We start from the raw sequence: 17,272 nt of genomic DNA, 5'->3' as shown, positions 1-17,272 counted from the left end.
ATTCAAGTTATCTGTAAGTCATGCATTTTACATAATTTTTATGAATGGCAGGACAGCAAAATGTGTAATACATCTATATGTATTGATGGAAGGATTCCCACATTATGTTATTCAGTTCTAACAAGGTGTATAGCAGTATGCATGATGCTTTCTCATTTTTGTAAAACCAAACTGTCCGTATATACACATACATTTTTTCTGTATACACAGGGAAAAAACCTGAAGCCAAACTACTAAAAGTATTCCTGTTGTCTGTATTCTTTGGGTGCTGTCTTATATGAAGTTGCTTGTCTAGTTGTAGCTTCATTTTGGAAGCTCTGAACTTTTATGGAAAAAGTTCTCTTCGGGGGAATGTGAGGAAAATGACTGACCTACTCTTCTTTTTCTCTTTTTCTTTTCCTCTTGGCAGAGAAAAAGGGTAAGATCAGATGGAAATAATCTGATTTGAAGGGTTTGAAGTCCAGTTTTTAGTCCCCTGGGTAACCTAGACGTTCTGTTTGTGGTAAACATTTTCATTGATGCAGCACACAGTGACCCCTCATTGAGGTCAAATTGCAATTTGCAGAATTACAAATCAGACAAAATTATTCCTAATTCTTGTTCTTTCTCTACAAAACTTTTGGTCCAACATATCTAGTTCATCCAAATTTTGTGAATTCTGCTAGATCTGAAAGCAACTTGTGGGGACTTGTAATCCTAGCACCTGGCACAGTTTCTGGCTTATGTTGGATATTTAACAAATAGAGAATGAATAATGACTGAATGTGTTCAGTTTGGGAAGTCAGAAATTGAGGTTTTTCCCTTTGTTTTCCCCATAAGGAAGCTAGTTCTAAATTTTGAATAGTTGACAATAAACTGGAATAGCTGACCTAATCATTATGGTGGCAGTCTCTCAAAGAGGAAATTGTAAATTAATCTCCAATTGATAAATTGGATAGACAGTGTTTTTCACAGGTATAGGAGATGGGTTTATATCTCCTTCTCCCCCTCATTTATAGCTGATTGTATCCAAAGAGGATCCAGGTGGAACAAATGTCCTTTTATGATGTGAGATTTTTCTTTTTTTCTATGATAATTCCTACTACCTTATATAGCTACTAAGAGCTCTGTAAATGCAGAGGAATAAGAGTACTGTGGGCCACCTGTGGTTAGGGAAAACTTCCCAGAAGTGCTAATAGAACCATGTTTTTGGACCATAGTTGGATGAGTAAAATTCATATTAGCAGAAATTGGAATTGAATTCGGCAGGGGTATATAAAGTGAGAGAATATAAGTTTCATGTACAGGAATAGAGATATTTCTAGAAAGGTAAACTAGGGTGTAATTATGAAGTCCATGAATGTTGGAGTTTAAAGTTATAATCGCCACCATTTTTAGAGCTTTTATTATAGTCCTTGCACAGTAAAGGAGTCTGAAATACACTGTGTAAAAGGTATCATTTCAGTCTATGGATGGTAAACTGATGTGTACAGGTTATCTGAGCCTCATTGGGAGAGATGGGATTCATTCATATAGAGGTAAATCTTGCTTCAAAGTCTGCCCTTTTAATATTAATGTAGCTTTAAGCCAGAGTTGGCAAATTCACATTCTTAAAGGAGCAGATAATGAAATTCAGTGAAACTGTGAGGTACTCTACTGAGGTGGCAGGAGAGATAGCTGCAAAGAAACAAGCCACAGAGCATGGTAGGCCATTGATTTGTGTCCTCCTGTAGGCAACTGTGAGGCTCTAGGGAAGATTCTTGAGGGATGCAGCCTGATGACAGTGGTTGTAACTGATGCAAATGCTCAGGAAGACTTGGAGCAAGATGGAGACTTAAAAGGCAGCGAGAATAGTTTCCAGGCTCTAAAATAAGGCTTATGTCATTGGAAAATAAAGTGTTGGATTCTAGAGGAAAAATGGATAGACTTTAGAAAAAACTAAAGTTCTGAAAAACAGGAGAATGATAGCTTTTTTGACAAAAGAAGTTAGGGAATAGTTTTAAAGGAAAAGCACTGAATTGAAGTGTGGATATGTCAAGTTTGTGGTAACAACATGATTGCTAATGGGAGATATTTAGCATCAGCTGAGTGCTAGTCCTGTGCCTGGGGGCAAAGATCTGAGTTAAACAACAGTAACTGATGTTTGTATTGCCCTTCAGTTTGCATAGTTCATAGGTTTGTTACATTTTCACAACAACACTGTGAGATAGGGAGTTTCTTTTTGTAGTCAAAATAATTTAAGTTTAGGAGTACCTAGCTGGCTCAGTCTGTGGAGCGTGTGACTTCTGATCTTGGTGTGAGTTTGAGCCCCACGTTGGGTGTAGAGCTTACTTAAAAATAAAAAATCTTATAAAAAATAGAGTAAGTTTGATGAGGTTAGTCAGGGTCACACAGTCAATAGTGGGGATAGGACTTAAATATAGCTCTTCTGATTCCAAATCTCATGTTCTTTTAACAGTTCTGTTTTCCCTCTTACATGTATGTAAAGATAACAGTTGGAGAACTAAATATGAATGACCATGTAGGGAAGATGGTAGAGTCAGAAGGTATATCTACACTGTGATGGCAGAGTTGAGGCTAGAATGGGGGCAGCAGATGGGGGTCATTGTCTTGTTCTTTTAGTTGGACCAACTCTTCTAGGGCATCGTATTTCAGGTTCTTTATTTCTTTGTGATGCATAAAGTGTTGTGTTTTTTTCTTTTTCAAAATGGAAATAAGTATCTTTACCTCTGATTATAAATGTGATTTTTAAGGAGACCAGAGAAAAGTGAAAGTCCTGCATCCAGAAATAGCCATTGTAAAAAGATTGATGTTATATTCTTAATTACAGTTAGTTAACGTAGTGTTATTAGTTTCAGGTGTACAATACAGTGATTCAGCAATTCCATATACCATGCAGTGCTCATGACGATAAGTGTATTCATTAATCCCCATCACTTATTTAAGCCATCTCCCCAACTCCCACCCCTCTGGTAACTATCAGTTCTCTAGTTAAGTCATTTCTTGGTTTCCCCCCCTTTTTTTCCCCTCTATCTTCATTTGTTTTGTTTCTTAAATTCCACATATGAGTGAAATCATATGGTATTTGTCCTTCTCTGACTTATTTCACTTAGCATTATACTCTCTAGCTCCATCCATGTCATTGCAAATGGGAAGATTTCATTCTTTTTCATGGCTGAATAATGTTCTTGCGTGTGATGTGTGTATGTGTGTGTGTGCGCGCGCATACGTGCGCACCACATCTTTATCCTTTCATCAGTTGATGGACATGTGGGCTGCTTCCATAATTTGGCTTTTGTAATAATGCTGCTGTAAACTTGGGGTGCATGCATCCCTTTGCATAATTTTTATATTTTTGGGGTAAATACCCAGTAGTGCAATTGCTGAATCGTAGTTCTATTTTTAACTTTTTGAGGAACTTCCATACTGTTTTCCATAGTGGTTGCTCCAGTTTGCATTCCCACCAAAAGTGCAGGAGTGTTCTTTTGTCTCCACATCCTCTTCAACACTTGTTTCTTGTGCTTTTGATTTTAGCCATTCTGACAGGTGGGAGGTATTATCTCATAGTGGTTTTGATTTGCATTTCTCTGATGGTAAGTGATGGTGAACATCTTTTCATGTGTCTCTTGGCCATCTGCATGTCTTCTTTGGAGAAATGTCTGTTCATGTCTTCTGCCCATTTTTTATTTTATTTGTTTTTTGGGAGTTGAATTTTATAAGTTCTTTATATATTTTGGATATTAACCCTTTATTATATATGTCATTTGCAAATATCTTCCATTCCATAAGTTGCCTTTTAGTTTTGTTGATTGTCTCCTTCACTGTGCAGAAGCTTTTTATTTTGATGTAGTCCCAATAGTTTATTTGTGCTTTTGTTTCCTTTGCTTCAGGAGACCTATCTAGAAAAAGTTGCAATGGTCCAGACTTTTTTAATGCTTGAGTATACATGTACTCCCTCACCATTAGTTTTAATAAAATAACAGTAAAATCCACAAACAGAATCACATATACTGTAACTTGTTTTTCTTATTGAACAGTAAATATGTCACTAATCAGTATGTATAGAGCTAACATTTTTAAATGTCTAAATAATGTCATATAGCTGCACCATAATTTATTTGACTGATCACGATTGATAGCTTTCTAATTTTTCATTGTTAAAAATAAAAAGTCATTGGATATATACCTTTGTACACTTGTCTGTTTATTTACTTCCAATATATTTTCAAAGGTAGAATTGCTGGTTTGTACATTTTAATTTGCACAATTTAAATTTTGATACATATTGCCAATTAAATCTCATTGTAAGTTGTACTGATTTCTAGTCTTGTCAGCACTGTTCATTTCAGTCATTAGAAGTAACCTAAAGGGTAAAAGCTGATGGCATTTCTGATAAAGTTTTTTTCTGCATGCTATGGATAGCTATATGTTATAGTACTATTGCTTGAACAATTTATCCTTTCCCCCAATTTGAAATTCTGTTATTATTATTTATCTTTATTTGTGTATATGAAGATATATTTGTATCTGTTTCGTTCCATAAGTTATCTATTAATGGGCCAGAATCCCAGTTTTAATAACTGTTAGACTATATTTGACATGTTTTGATAAATGCTCTCTCCTTACAGGGTCTCTGTCTCTCTCCCCGTATATAGTTGTATATACATACATAAGTATTTATAATGGTCACTTAATAGTTATTGTCTCAATGGATAGAAACTAAAGACATTGTTTATGTAAAGGACCACATAATAATTTTAAGAAAATCTTATGTCATTATTGAGTTACTAACCTGTTGCTTTTAATTTTAAATTGGGCTAGCTTGTGTCATACTAAGTATGATTTCATTTTATAAAAAGTAATTTTATATAGAAAATGAGCATTATGGCAGATTTTAGAAAATCTTGACTATTTGGTGAAAAGTAATACTGTGTTATGTACTAAGGCTGAAATTTTATGTCATAAAGTTAATTTCTAATTCTTTCAGCAGCAGTTCACTTATATGGTGGCACTTCACCATTGCGTGTAAGAACTTAGTTCTAGATCATTTAGATGCAGTACACTTAGAAATTTGATAGATTTTATGTAAGTTAAGGGAAAATGTGCTTAATTAGAAATCCCAACTTTGTAAGTTGATAAAAAGGGTTAGCTCTTTTTAATGATTGATTTTTTCCTAGGAAATTAGTGATTTGCTAAGCTTATTCTCTTAAATTTTAGCAAATGTGATCGAGGAGGGTAAATCATTGGTATCTAGCAGGAACTCAATTTTACATACCTTTTTTTGGGTATTTTTTGGAATGACACCTTTTTTTTTTTTTTTTTTTAAATTAAATTTTTTATTGTTATGTTAATCCCCATACATTACATCATTAGTTTTAGATATAGTGTTCCATGATTCATTGTTTGTGCATAACACCCAGTGCTCCATGCAGAACGTGCCCTCCTCAATACCCATCACCAGGCTAACCCATCCTCCCAACCCCCTCCCCTCTAGAACCCTCAGTTTGTTTTTCAGAGTCCATTGTCTCTGGAATGACACCTTTTTGTGAACTCTTGCCCATTCCTTTTCTATACAACTTTTGCATACCTCTGTAATATTATATGTATTGCATTGTAGTGTCATCTTCATTTTATGTGATTAAGCTCCTTGAAAGAAGATAGCATATACTTTCTTCTTTTTTTTAATCTTCAGAAACTCAGACATTAAATAAGTTAGAACTGAGTTTATTGTAAATCGATCTGCATTTTATAAAAACTTGGAGGAATTAGCCAGTATACCCTTTTCAATTTTTAGGTAAGGAAATGAGATTTGGTGAAATTAGAAGTAAAGATGTGAATCTAGGACTAAAACCCAGATCTATTTTACTTCTGTTCCAGTATTTTTTCAGGATGAATTCTGTTCATTTTCAGGATGACCAAAGATGTGCTTGGTTACTAATGCCCCTTTTTGCTTAATGTTTTAACAGTTACATACCAAGGAATGAATTCAGCTGTCTTGGACCATCTTATTTTGGTAGCAAGTATATAGGATATGTAAATTGTACATTCTTATAAAGTATTCCTGTGGATTCTCTTTGAGCCATTTTGTATTTCTGATTTCACAATTGTGGTTCTTGCTCTAGTCCTTCTCTATAGCCTCAGCCTCATTTATTGACTGTCTAATGTCTTGGTAGTAGGTGTACAAGACACTGTGGTATCTTGAAGAGAGGTGTAAGGCATGGCCAAGTTTTCTGTAGCTATTTACGATACAGTTTGAGGAATGTAAGGCATTTGGCAGGTGGGGAAAAATGTAGAGCAAGACATTTATTTATGTTCTGGATACAAACACTATTATTTTATTAGTAGAAATTTGAAGTTGTGGGCTTGAAGTGTTTAAGGAAGATTGTTGGCAGCCAGTAGATTGGTGAAGATTTTACAACAGGATGTTGGTGACATCATGGTTACAAAATGGAGGCAATGAAATGACATGAGTAAAGGCACTAAAGACCAAGGCTTATTCATCTCTCATCAGGAGGTCATTTTAAATGGTATGGAGCTTCATGTAATGAAGCACAGAAAGGCAGTATTGGATTGTTTACTCCAAGGATTTAGACAAGTAGATGTATGAAGCATTTTTAGTTGGGGAGAAGTAAAGTGACATTAAAATAAGACCTCAGATTTTTTAGTTGGTAGTGTCTTCTAGGACTGATTTGAGTTGAAATCCACTGGGTAGAAGGAGCTCAGTTAGGTTATTGTCAGAGCATGGGTATGCAGTAGTAAGCCCTGAATTAGATAGCTTAATTGGGAATAAGTGGGAAAGAGGAGTACACAGACCAAGGAGTCCTTATTCACATATGACATGTTAAACAAAGTTGATTACCATTGGTGAACCCAAAAAGGTCAGTAGGAGAAACACTTTGGAGATGTTTAAGGCAGAGATGATTATTATTATTTTTGTTTTTCTATTTTTAAATTTTTTTTAAAGATTTTATTTATTTATTTTGACAGAGAGAGAGAGACAGCGAGAGAGGGAACACAAGCAGGGGGAGTGGGAGAGGGAGAAGCAGGCTTCCTGCCGAGCAGGGAGCCCGATGCGGGGCTCGATCCCAGGACCGATGCGGGGCTCGATCCCAGGACCCTGGGATCATGACCTGAGCTGAAGGCAGACGCTTAACGACTGAGCCACCCAGGCGTCCCTCTATTTTTTAATTAAAGAGTCTTGGAATACTTTGGCTCTAAGGAAACTACCAAAAGTTAGCTAGTTGGATGAGATCTCTCTCAATTAACTGTTTGAACTCTGTTTTATTATTTATTTACGCAAGTAGTATTCTAAGAGTACTTTTGCTTGTGAGAGCCTATTCACTCAGTAGATGCTCTTGAATAGTTTCTGTTATGTTGCAAGAGTTACTGCCTGTTCCTAGGTTAACATTTTGAAGTTTGTAATTGCAGTTGGCATTGTGCTAAATATTAAGCTCTTGGCATAGATATTTTTAGTTGTTTTTCAAAATGCTTTATGAGACAGGTATTGTTAATATTCCCATTTTACACATTAGCAAATGAAATCTAGATGTGTAGTGATGAGAAGGTTTTTTAAACTCTACAAGTTTTTAGTTGATAATAAAGCCATGCGGCTCATGGATTGTCTAGAGAACATGTAATTCAATAAAATTTTATAACATTTAGATTACACAAAATTAGTCTTTATAGAAGTTTTATATTTCTTTTAATAAGAGAATTTAAAATATGAATGTTTATTTTATTACCCATTTAGAGTATTTAATGATTTTTATAAACCATACTTTTCAGGTAGAATCTGAATCAGAACTTTTACTTTTACTTACACAAAAATTCGTTTCTGTCACGCTATGTGCCCAGTATGTGAAATATGGAAAAAAATTAAATGTAGAATTAAAATCTTTCTTGAACCAAACAAATCTTGCTGTGAAACTATGATGTGATCACTTAAAAATCAGTAATCCAGGGTCGAAGTAACAGCTAAAGACAGAAGTAGATTTTTTAGAAAAGACTCCAGTGATTTAGGAGCTAAGGTATAGAAGAAAGAATTTAAGGTCAGGCAGGATCATGAGGAGATTTAGGTGATGGAAAAATGGTGATCTATATGATAACCCTTTGTATCGAACAGGACAGAGTGCTCATGTAAGAGTAATGGAACTCCAGGACATTTACTATTTATTTCACATCTGGCTTTTTGTTAACCTCATAAGATTGTACAGCCCTTCAAGACAGAGATTGAATTTTGTCTGTTTCCTTAAATAGATGGCTTGAGCCCTGTACATAAACTTTATCTTATAGAATCTTGAATAGGCAGGTATTTTCGGTGTCCTCAAGGTCAAATTTCTTCTCCTTGCCGTGATAGTCCAGGAAAACTCTTAACTTGAAAGTAAATTTTATTTTTCATGTCTGTGGTGATTTTTGCTGAAAAATTAAAGGCTACGGTGTTGTTTGAGAGAAAGCTCTGCATATCCTTTATATTGTATATTGATTAGGTACTGGTGTAAAATGCAAGTTTGATTTGTATATTTCTGTACATATGTGCTTACTTTCAGGAAGTTGTGATTTTCATTGTATTTGCAATTGTTCACAAAGCCCCTATATATTATACATTATTTGTATATTCTCTTGTTCATGGACTGGCTGCAAATATGATATGCTGATATTTGATATATGCTGGGTCCAGACTTATTTAACAAGTTCACAGTTCTCTTTGAGAAATTATGAAAAATAAATTTTCTCAGCACTGTCTTACCAGAGTGAAAAGCTGCTTTCAGAAAGTGTTTCAATAACTTGCTGTTAACATGAGAAAATATGACCACTGGGTGTGGGGGGAAATTAAAAAATTTTTGTCCAGTATGAATGATGGGAAGTGTGGGACACATAATTTCTAACATGCCTGTCACCCTTATATAGGCATTGTCAGGAGTTAGGTTTCAGAACAGACAGGATTCTTTACAGCAGCCTTTTATAGAATGGACTTGCTTTTGTGAATAACTCCTAGCATTGCTCAAAAATGTAAAAACAAAAACATATCCAAAATACAGAAAAACCGGGTTATTGAGCTAAGCTTTTAGCTATACTATTTTTCTTCTCTTGTAGGGGTGAGGAACCTCTGGAAGTGCTCTGTAAGTTTTATTTTGTTGTATTTTTATATTTACTTATTATGGAAGTTAACACAAAAAGGCAATGGAATATTGAGCCACATGTCCTGGGATGGAGCCCTGCATCAGGCTCCCTGCTCGGCGGGGAGTTTGCTTGTCCCTCCCTCCTCCCCTTTCTTGCTTGCTCACATGCACCCTCTCTCTCTCTTTCTCAAAAATAAATAAATAAATCTAAAGAAAAAGAAAAAGAAAAAGAATTTAAACCAGGGCCATTAAGCTCTTCCTATATAAAAGTCAGTTGTTTTTCCCTCACTTTAGGTCAGATTATAACCAGGAAGGTGATGTATTCTGGCAGCAGCTAATTGTTTTACTAGATTATTACTAATTCCATTACTAGAGGTACTTATTTTTACTGTTTCAGTGTATTTCTTTCTCATCTTTTTTCCTCTATTCTTTTTAAACATCTGTAATCATTGCATTATTGTTTTCACTCAACACTGTAAGCTTTGTTAAAAATTATTATATATCCTATTTTACTATATGAGTAGATGAATGAGTGGCCGAGTATTTTTAACACTACTCACAAGTAGTAAAGTATTCTGTATATACTTCAACTACAAATTTTTTCTATAAGAAAATTTTTATGGTACAATTATTAGGTTAAGAGAAATGTATGTTTATAGAACATTTACTTATTTACCCATGAGCACCAATTGCTTTCCCAAGAAGGTCATAATTATTTATAGTAGATCCCCACCTATAATATATGAGTGTTGAATATGACTTGCAAAATACTTATGATAATTTTTGTACTATTTTGTGGAAATTTGCAAACATATACGAAAGTAGAGAGAATATATTTTTTAAAATTTTTATTTAATTCCAGTTAGTTGACATACAGTCTTAGTTTCAGGTGTACAATATAGTGATTCAACACTTCCATACATCACCTGGAGCTCATCAGGACAGGTGCACTCCATAATCCCTATCACCTATTTAACCCATCCCTCCACCCCCCCAACCGTCCATTTTAGTAGCGAGAATAATGTGCTGAATCTAATCTGTCCATGCTATGTGCTTTAATAATCACCAGTATTTTGCTGATCTTACTACCTGTCCTTCTGCCGTACTTACCTTCCCCCCCCTTCCCCTTCTGCCTTCGTTTTTGCTAGACTGTTCTAAAACATCTCAAATATCATTTTACACATTAATTTTTCAGAATTCATTATTTCATAACTAAAATGCCATTATCATGCCCCAAAAGGAATAGTAATTCTAATACCTAATCCATCTTTAGATTTCCACACTTACTTCAAAAGTGTTTTTTGTAGTAGTTTGATTCAGGATCCAAACATTACATTTGATTATTATGTCTCTTATATCTTTTTTAATAGGTAGAATTCTTCCTCTCTTTTTGAGGCCATTTGTTAAGCTAGGTCATTGTCCTATAGAATGTTTATTTCTGAATTTACCTGATTGTTTTCTTATAATATTGTTTGTTTTTTCTCTACACCCGTATTACTTATAAACTGGTAACTGTAGGTAGATGTAGAAGTTTTATTAAATTTGGGTTTGTGTTTTTTTGGGGGGAGGTGGGCAAGAATATTTTATAGATAAGCTGCATACTTTCAGTTGAAACACAGAGACATGAGTTGGTAGCAGTGTGACAAGTGATCAGCATGTGCATGTTTGTCAACAAGCTTAATCTGTCACATTTCTTTTAATTATTTTAATGTCTGTTGATGTCTAGATCCATTATTTCATTGTGAAGTTGTCATCTTCCATATTCTGTCTGTAGTAATAGATGGAGCTTTTCTGTAAAAAGTTATTTCTTCATTATATTGTTTATCCTGAAATATAATTCATGTAGGAAAGAGGATAAGTCCTTAAATCCTTTCCTTTTTTAGTTTCATAATAGGTTGCTACTCTAACTCACTGAGGGTTTGTTTCTTCCTTTTTTGATTGTTATGAACATAAATATTTACAGATTTTATACTATATAAGTATTTGTAAGTATTCTTTCAATGCGCAGACTGCCCCATGTTAGTCATGAAAGCTCGTTCAAGTTGAGTTTTTGCCCTTTTGACATGGTCTTATTAATTAGTCTTTGATAGCTTCTTTGCTTAATGGCACATCTTAATGTTCCAGGCTTATGTGATTGGTACATTTTTCTACTTAAGACCTTTGGAATCAGCCACTTCTCCAAAGGTTCCTTTTAGAAACCATAACATGGGTGTACAGTGATTTTTAGAGTTAGATGTACAAAGATTCTAGAGTTAGATGGAACAGTCTCCATAAGACTACTCTCACTTTGGATACCAGCCACCTGTTGGTGATGCCCAGGACCACCCTCACTTCAGATCCACTGACTACAAATTTGGGGTTCCTACAACCACCTTCAGGTTCGAGGATTCACTAGAATGGCTTACAGACCATGGGGGAAATGCTATACTTAATTATGATTTTTTTTTATAGTGAAAGGTTACAAATTAAAATTAAAAGCAGACAAAGGAAGATATGCATAGAGTCTGGAAGGGTTTGAAATGCAGAGCTTCTGGTTGCCCTCTCCCATGGACTCATGGATAGGATTACTTCCTCTTAGCCAGAGTGTGTGACAGTACATAGAGTAATGCTAACTAGGGAAGCTTACCTGAGTCTTTGGTGTCTGGAGTTTTTATTGAGGTCCTATAATCTTTACATGGTAGCTGACCTTTAGTCTCTAGCTCTTTTTAGAGGTCCAACTAATGTCTTTAGTCTCCATTTCTTCTGGAGATGGAAACTGATACTGTGTGTCCTAAAGCCCCCATCATAAATCACATTGTTAGACTGTTCTAAAGCCCCCAAACAAAGACACTCCTGTCAAGCAGGACATTCCAGAGACCTCAGGTTCCCCTCCGCATAGCCAAGGGTAAAGTCCAGACCTCTCTTTGGATAAGGTTAATTCTTTACTATACAAGGGAGATGGGTACTTAACTGTTCTAGGGTTGTCACTGCCTTTAATTCAGTGGGGCTGTGAAATACGTGTTTTAGGCAAAGAGAAAAATTTTTGTTCAAACTAACATCTCTGAAGTACTTTTTCTTTTTTTTTTTTTTTACACTTTATTGTATCTCTTTTCTCTTAGATTGAAAGTCTAGGAATCTTAGACTGAGACTCTTGCTCATTTAAAAATAATGTCTTTTTCAGATTTGTATTTCTTTGATTACTGAAGAGGTTTCTTGTACTTTCCTCATTGGTTAACTGTTTGGAATACTTTCTCATGCACTATGTATTGTGGATTTTTGTGATTTTCTTACTAATTCATAGGAACTCTTTTTTTTTTTTTTTTTTTAAGCTGTTTTTAATCACTTGTTGTAACACTGTCCCACTTAACAGTTTTGAGGAGAAAGTCAGATCCCGTCTTTTGATATTTGGATTAAATGATGAAACAGGTAATGGAAAGATTCATCCTTTTTGGATTTCTCCCTTTTCCCCTCCCCCATAAGTCAGAAAATGAGTAAATCCTGTGACCTATCCAGAACCCTGTCATCTGTTAGAAAGCTGGGAAATTGGGCCTGTCTCCTGGAGGGCTCGCCGTCTGCTGTTGTTGTTATCGTTTCCATGCAGTGTTACAGTTGCAGGCAGCATGTGCTCACCATTAGGCTTCCGTTCTTGACTGTTAGGTGCCTGGTGATAACCCAGGTATGTGCACACTCACACTGAACTGGCTGGAGCTGCTCAAGCCTTAGAGCAGAAGCTGACAAACTTTTTCTGTAAAGGACCAGATAAGTATTTAGGCTTTGCTGGTTCAGAGGCAAGATCACGGCTATTAGGTAGGTGTTTACATAATAAGAGAAAAAACTTATGCCTTGCCCTGTCCCAAGTGTCCAGAATGGGCCATCCAGGGGGGTGGGCATGCTTTATGCTCAGTTGACATCAATTGGAGATTTTTTTTCTGGACACACAGGGACCACCTAAGGGATATGGGCCTGGCAGGCTGGGGAGAGAAGCCAACACAGTAAGTTTTACTTTCTGCCCAGAGACTCCAGATCCTGAGTTGTCTTTTCTTTCTGAAATTGTGGCTGGAGGCAGGTGACCTTCTGGGTTTCCCATTCCAAGACTGGTTTATTCCTTGCTGCCTGCAGAAGCTGTGGCATCCCTGACATGTCAGTGGCCCCCAGTGTGTACCCTGAGTAGCAGAATGCTGCCCTGGGAGCAGAGTGGGCCTCTGCAACTCCACTTGTCCCTTAGAACAGTACCTACACAGCCCAGGGGCTGCAGAGCAAAGGAGGCCACTTTGAGTATTTCACTCAGCCACATTTTTCTTTGCTACTATACGTAAGTTCTTCTGTGTACATTTCTTTAGCTTGTGAAGTTTTCAGAGAATCCCCATGCAAAGATGACCCACAGTATGGAAGAATTTCCAGTCTTTGCCGTGTGCAAGGAACCATGTTATCTACGTACCCAAGAGAATCTTGTTCTCCCATAACCTAGGACCGCACCAGTTCTTGGAGGGCAACTGATTTTTCATTTGAACACCTTACCATGTCAAATTTTGAAGTGTTCTGCCATCCCACCCCCCTTACTTAATCTTAGAATTTTTTTTATATTGCATTTAAGAAAATGAAGACTTAAAAGTGGTAGAATTGGTGGGGGAAACAAGTACTGGGATTTCTAAAGGAACAGTAAAATGGCAAGTCATGGGATGTACTTACTACATGTGTTTAGTAGTACATTCATGTTCTTCCTTCCTTCTTGACCCAGCCATAGATTTGAACTCTGGTTGTTTTTGCTGTATGACTTTGAGAGATGATTGAACTTTTTTAGATCCACAGTTTTGTCATTTGATTGATGGAGATAATAGTAGCCTTTCTCACAGTAGAAATTGTGAGGATATGTAGCTGGTATGGCTTTTACTTCATGTTAACAATCAGTGGTTATTGTTAAGTCAACAATATCTGTATCTTTAAAGAATAAAACATAGAAAAGTGCAAGCATATATTTGGGAATTACTTTTAATTATAAATAATTGCATTTTTGTAGCTATTCTTTTTGGAAGTAGATAATCATGGAGTTTGTGTATAGGTTGCCCAGTAAGATGTACGCTTCATGAGAATAGGGAATTTTATCATATTATTTGTTCTTTTATGTCCGAAACTAAAAAAAAAAAAAAAAAAATGCCTAGGCATACTAGATTCTCAGGTGAAATTTTTATTGAATAAATGTAAACTGAGATGGGTTCAAACTTACCTTTAGGCAAGTTGAGTAATCTCTGAATCTTTTCCCTAAACTCCAAGAAGAAACAGTAATAATATGGTTATCTTACATGTTATGAAAAATAAAGGAACTATTGCATATAATACTACTGAGCATAATGACTGACATATAATGAATCACTCAGTGGTACTGATGATTATTCTTTGTGTCATATACTTGGGACAGGTGAAATAAATATGAGCGTTTTGTGGCCGTGGAAGCCATTAGCCTGTGTTTCTTTGTGTGTTTTTGTTTTGTTTTGTTTTTGCTATTCCCTTTTATTTTTTACTTTATGTTTCTGGTTTTGTTTTTCAATTTCAATTTCAGTATACTTAACATAGTGTTACTAGTTTCAGGTATGTAATACTCAGCAATACAACGCATTACTCAGTGCTCATCATGATAAGTATACTCTTTAATCCCCTTCAGCTATTTCACCCATCTCCCCATGCACCTCACCTCTGGTAACCATCAGTTTGTTCTCTGTAATTAGGAGTCTGTTTTTTGATTTGTCTCTTTTTTTGTTCACTTGTTTTGTTTCTTACAATCCACATATGAGTGAGATCATATGGTATTTGTCTTTCTCTGACTGACTTATTTCCCTTAGCTTTATACTCTCTAGATCTATCCATGTTGTTGCAAATAGTAAGATTTCATTCTTTTTTATGGCTGAGTAATAGTCCGTGTGTGTGTGTGTGTGTGTGTGTATGTGTGTACCCCACATCTTCTTTATCCCTTCATCTGTTGATGGACACTTGGGTTGCTTCCATATCTTGGCTATTGTAAAGAATGCTGCAATAAACATAGGGGTGCATATATCTTTTTGAATTATCGTATTTTCATATTCTTTTGGTAAGTACCCAGTAGTGGAATTACTGGATCATATGGTAGTTTTTATTTTTAATTTTTTGAGGAACCTCCATGCTGTTTTCCATAATGGCTTCACTAGTTTGCATTCCCACCAACTGTGCATAGGAATTCCTTTTTCTCCACATCTTTGCCAATACTTATTGTTTCCTGTGTTCTTTCTGTATTTTGGATAGTAATCACTTATCAGATCTATCATTTGCATATATCTTCTCCCGTTCAGTAGGTTGTGTTTTAGTTTTGTTGATTGCTTCCTTCGCTGTGCAGAAGCTTATTTTGATGTAGTCCCTATAGTTTACTTTTGCTTTTGTTTGCCTTGTCTCAGGAGACATACCCTGAAAAAAAGTTGCTACAGCCGATGTCGGAGAAACTGCTGCCTGTGCTCTCTTCTAGGATTTTTAGGGTTTCGTGTTTCACATTTATGTCTTAATCCATCTGAGTTTATTTGTGTATGACGTAAGAAAGTGGTCCAGTTTCATTCTTTTCTTTGGAGCTGTCCAGTTTTCCCAACAGCATTTGCTGAAGAGACTTTTTCCCATTGCATATTCTTGCCTCTTTCATTGAAGATTAATTGATCATATAATCATGGGTTTATTTATGAACTCTCTATTCTCTTCTACTGATCTGTGTGTCTATTTTTGTGCCAGTACCATACTATTTTGATTACTATAGCTTTGTAGTATATCTTGAAATCTGGGATTATGATACCTCCAGTTTTGTTCTTTTTCAAAATTACTTTGGCTATTCGGGGTCTCTTGTGGTTCCATACAAATTTTAGGATTACCATTAGGCTGACATTGAGCACCAGGGCTAGTGAGGCCCATGGGGCAATGATGACTCATTTTACTAGTTAGATTTTTCTCTTAACGCTGTTCTAGCATAGGCCCTCAGTGGTATATGACAATAAATGAGGACACAGAGAGTAAAGATTCAGAAGGAGACTTCTGGTTAAAGTTGCCAATGCGATGGCTTCACACAGTAGATAATGGATGAAAACGTGGGATGTTACGTCAGGGTAGGTCAGGAGGTGCTTCTCTAAATGATGCTGTCATTAACATCACTTGGGAACTGTTAGAAATGAGCTAAGTAAAAAAAGAAAGAAAGAAAGAAAGAAATGAGCTAAATGACAGATAGTATCAAGTGTGTGTGCCTGTATAGTGGAGTCAAACTATAACCTAAGTTCTAGAGCCACAGCAGTCAAAACTGTCCTTGAGATTGTTTTACATTATTCATGAATTATACATACAGACCAATTTTCAAATAAGCTTTGTTCATGCAGCTGTTTTTGTAAGCGTTGTAACCATGCTTACAAAACCACAATCATTGTGGTTTTTAGGTTGAGCTGTTTCTTAGGGTGAATGCCAGGTGAAGAGATTGCTGTTTGTTTAAAGGCACATAGTAGCCGCTACATTTATCAGAGTTTCCCTCATTTACTGTAAGTATTATGGAACAGGGGAGTGGCACTGAGTCCATCTTTATAATAATTTCTGAAGCCTCTGATGGATTGAGAACAGTATTGTACCTAGATCATGAAAAGAAAAAGATCGATGAAGCTTTAGATTGAAGGAAATTAAATAGATATTACAATTTAAACACAATATATTATCCTGAATTGGATCCTAGATTGAGGGGGGAAAACCGTAAAGGGCAATAATTTGAGTACAGATTGTGGATTAGATGATAATATGGATCTATGTTAAATTTCATGATTAGATAAATGTACTTTGGTCATGTATGAGAAAAATCCTTTCTGTTAGGATACTCACATTCTGGAATATTTATGGATAATGAGACAGTCTGTCTGCAGATTACTCTCAGATAGTTCAGGAAAAATGTATTTGTGTGTGTGGTGTACATGTATATAGAGAGAGAAGGAGAAAGGAGCAGGCATGGAGCCTTAAATGGCCCAATTGATAAAGCAAATGGAGCACAGTGTACATAGTTGGTAACACTAAGTAAAGGGTACAAGGGGGTTTTTGTACTATTTTTGTAACTTTTTTCTAAGTGTGAAGTTAAACCAAAACAGAAAAGGTAAATAATATTTAGGAGGAAAGAACAGTAGAAACTTAGAATAAAGTTGTGATTATTTATAAGGTTT

The 17,272-nt window shown here is 35.7% G+C and overlaps 1 protein-coding gene across 5 annotated transcripts in view; it reads left to right on the top strand.

Moving 5' to 3' along the window:
- RB1CC1 (RB1 inducible coiled-coil 1) overlaps nt 1–17,272 on the top strand; it is a 93,959-nt gene that overhangs the window by 6,040 nt on the left and 70,647 nt on the right. For 2 of the 5 annotated variants that reach the window (XM_032422000.1, XM_032421999.1), the window contains exon 2: nt 9,073–9,098. The exons of the other annotated variants lie outside the window; for them this stretch is intronic. The gene's annotated coding sequence lies outside the window, so the exon portion shown is untranslated. The remainder of the gene's footprint in view (nt 1–9,072; nt 9,099–17,272) is intronic. 5 annotated transcript variants of the gene reach the window in all.

This window comes from Phoca vitulina, unplaced genomic scaffold (assembly GCF_004348235.1).
Source record: "Phoca vitulina isolate PV1807 unplaced genomic scaffold, GSC_HSeal_1.0 scaffold25, whole genome shotgun sequence".
Taxonomy (NCBI): Eukaryota; Metazoa; Chordata; class Mammalia; order Carnivora; family Phocidae; genus Phoca; species Phoca vitulina.
Note: the sequence above shows the minus strand (reverse complement) of the source record. Positions and strands in the feature narration are given on the sequence as shown.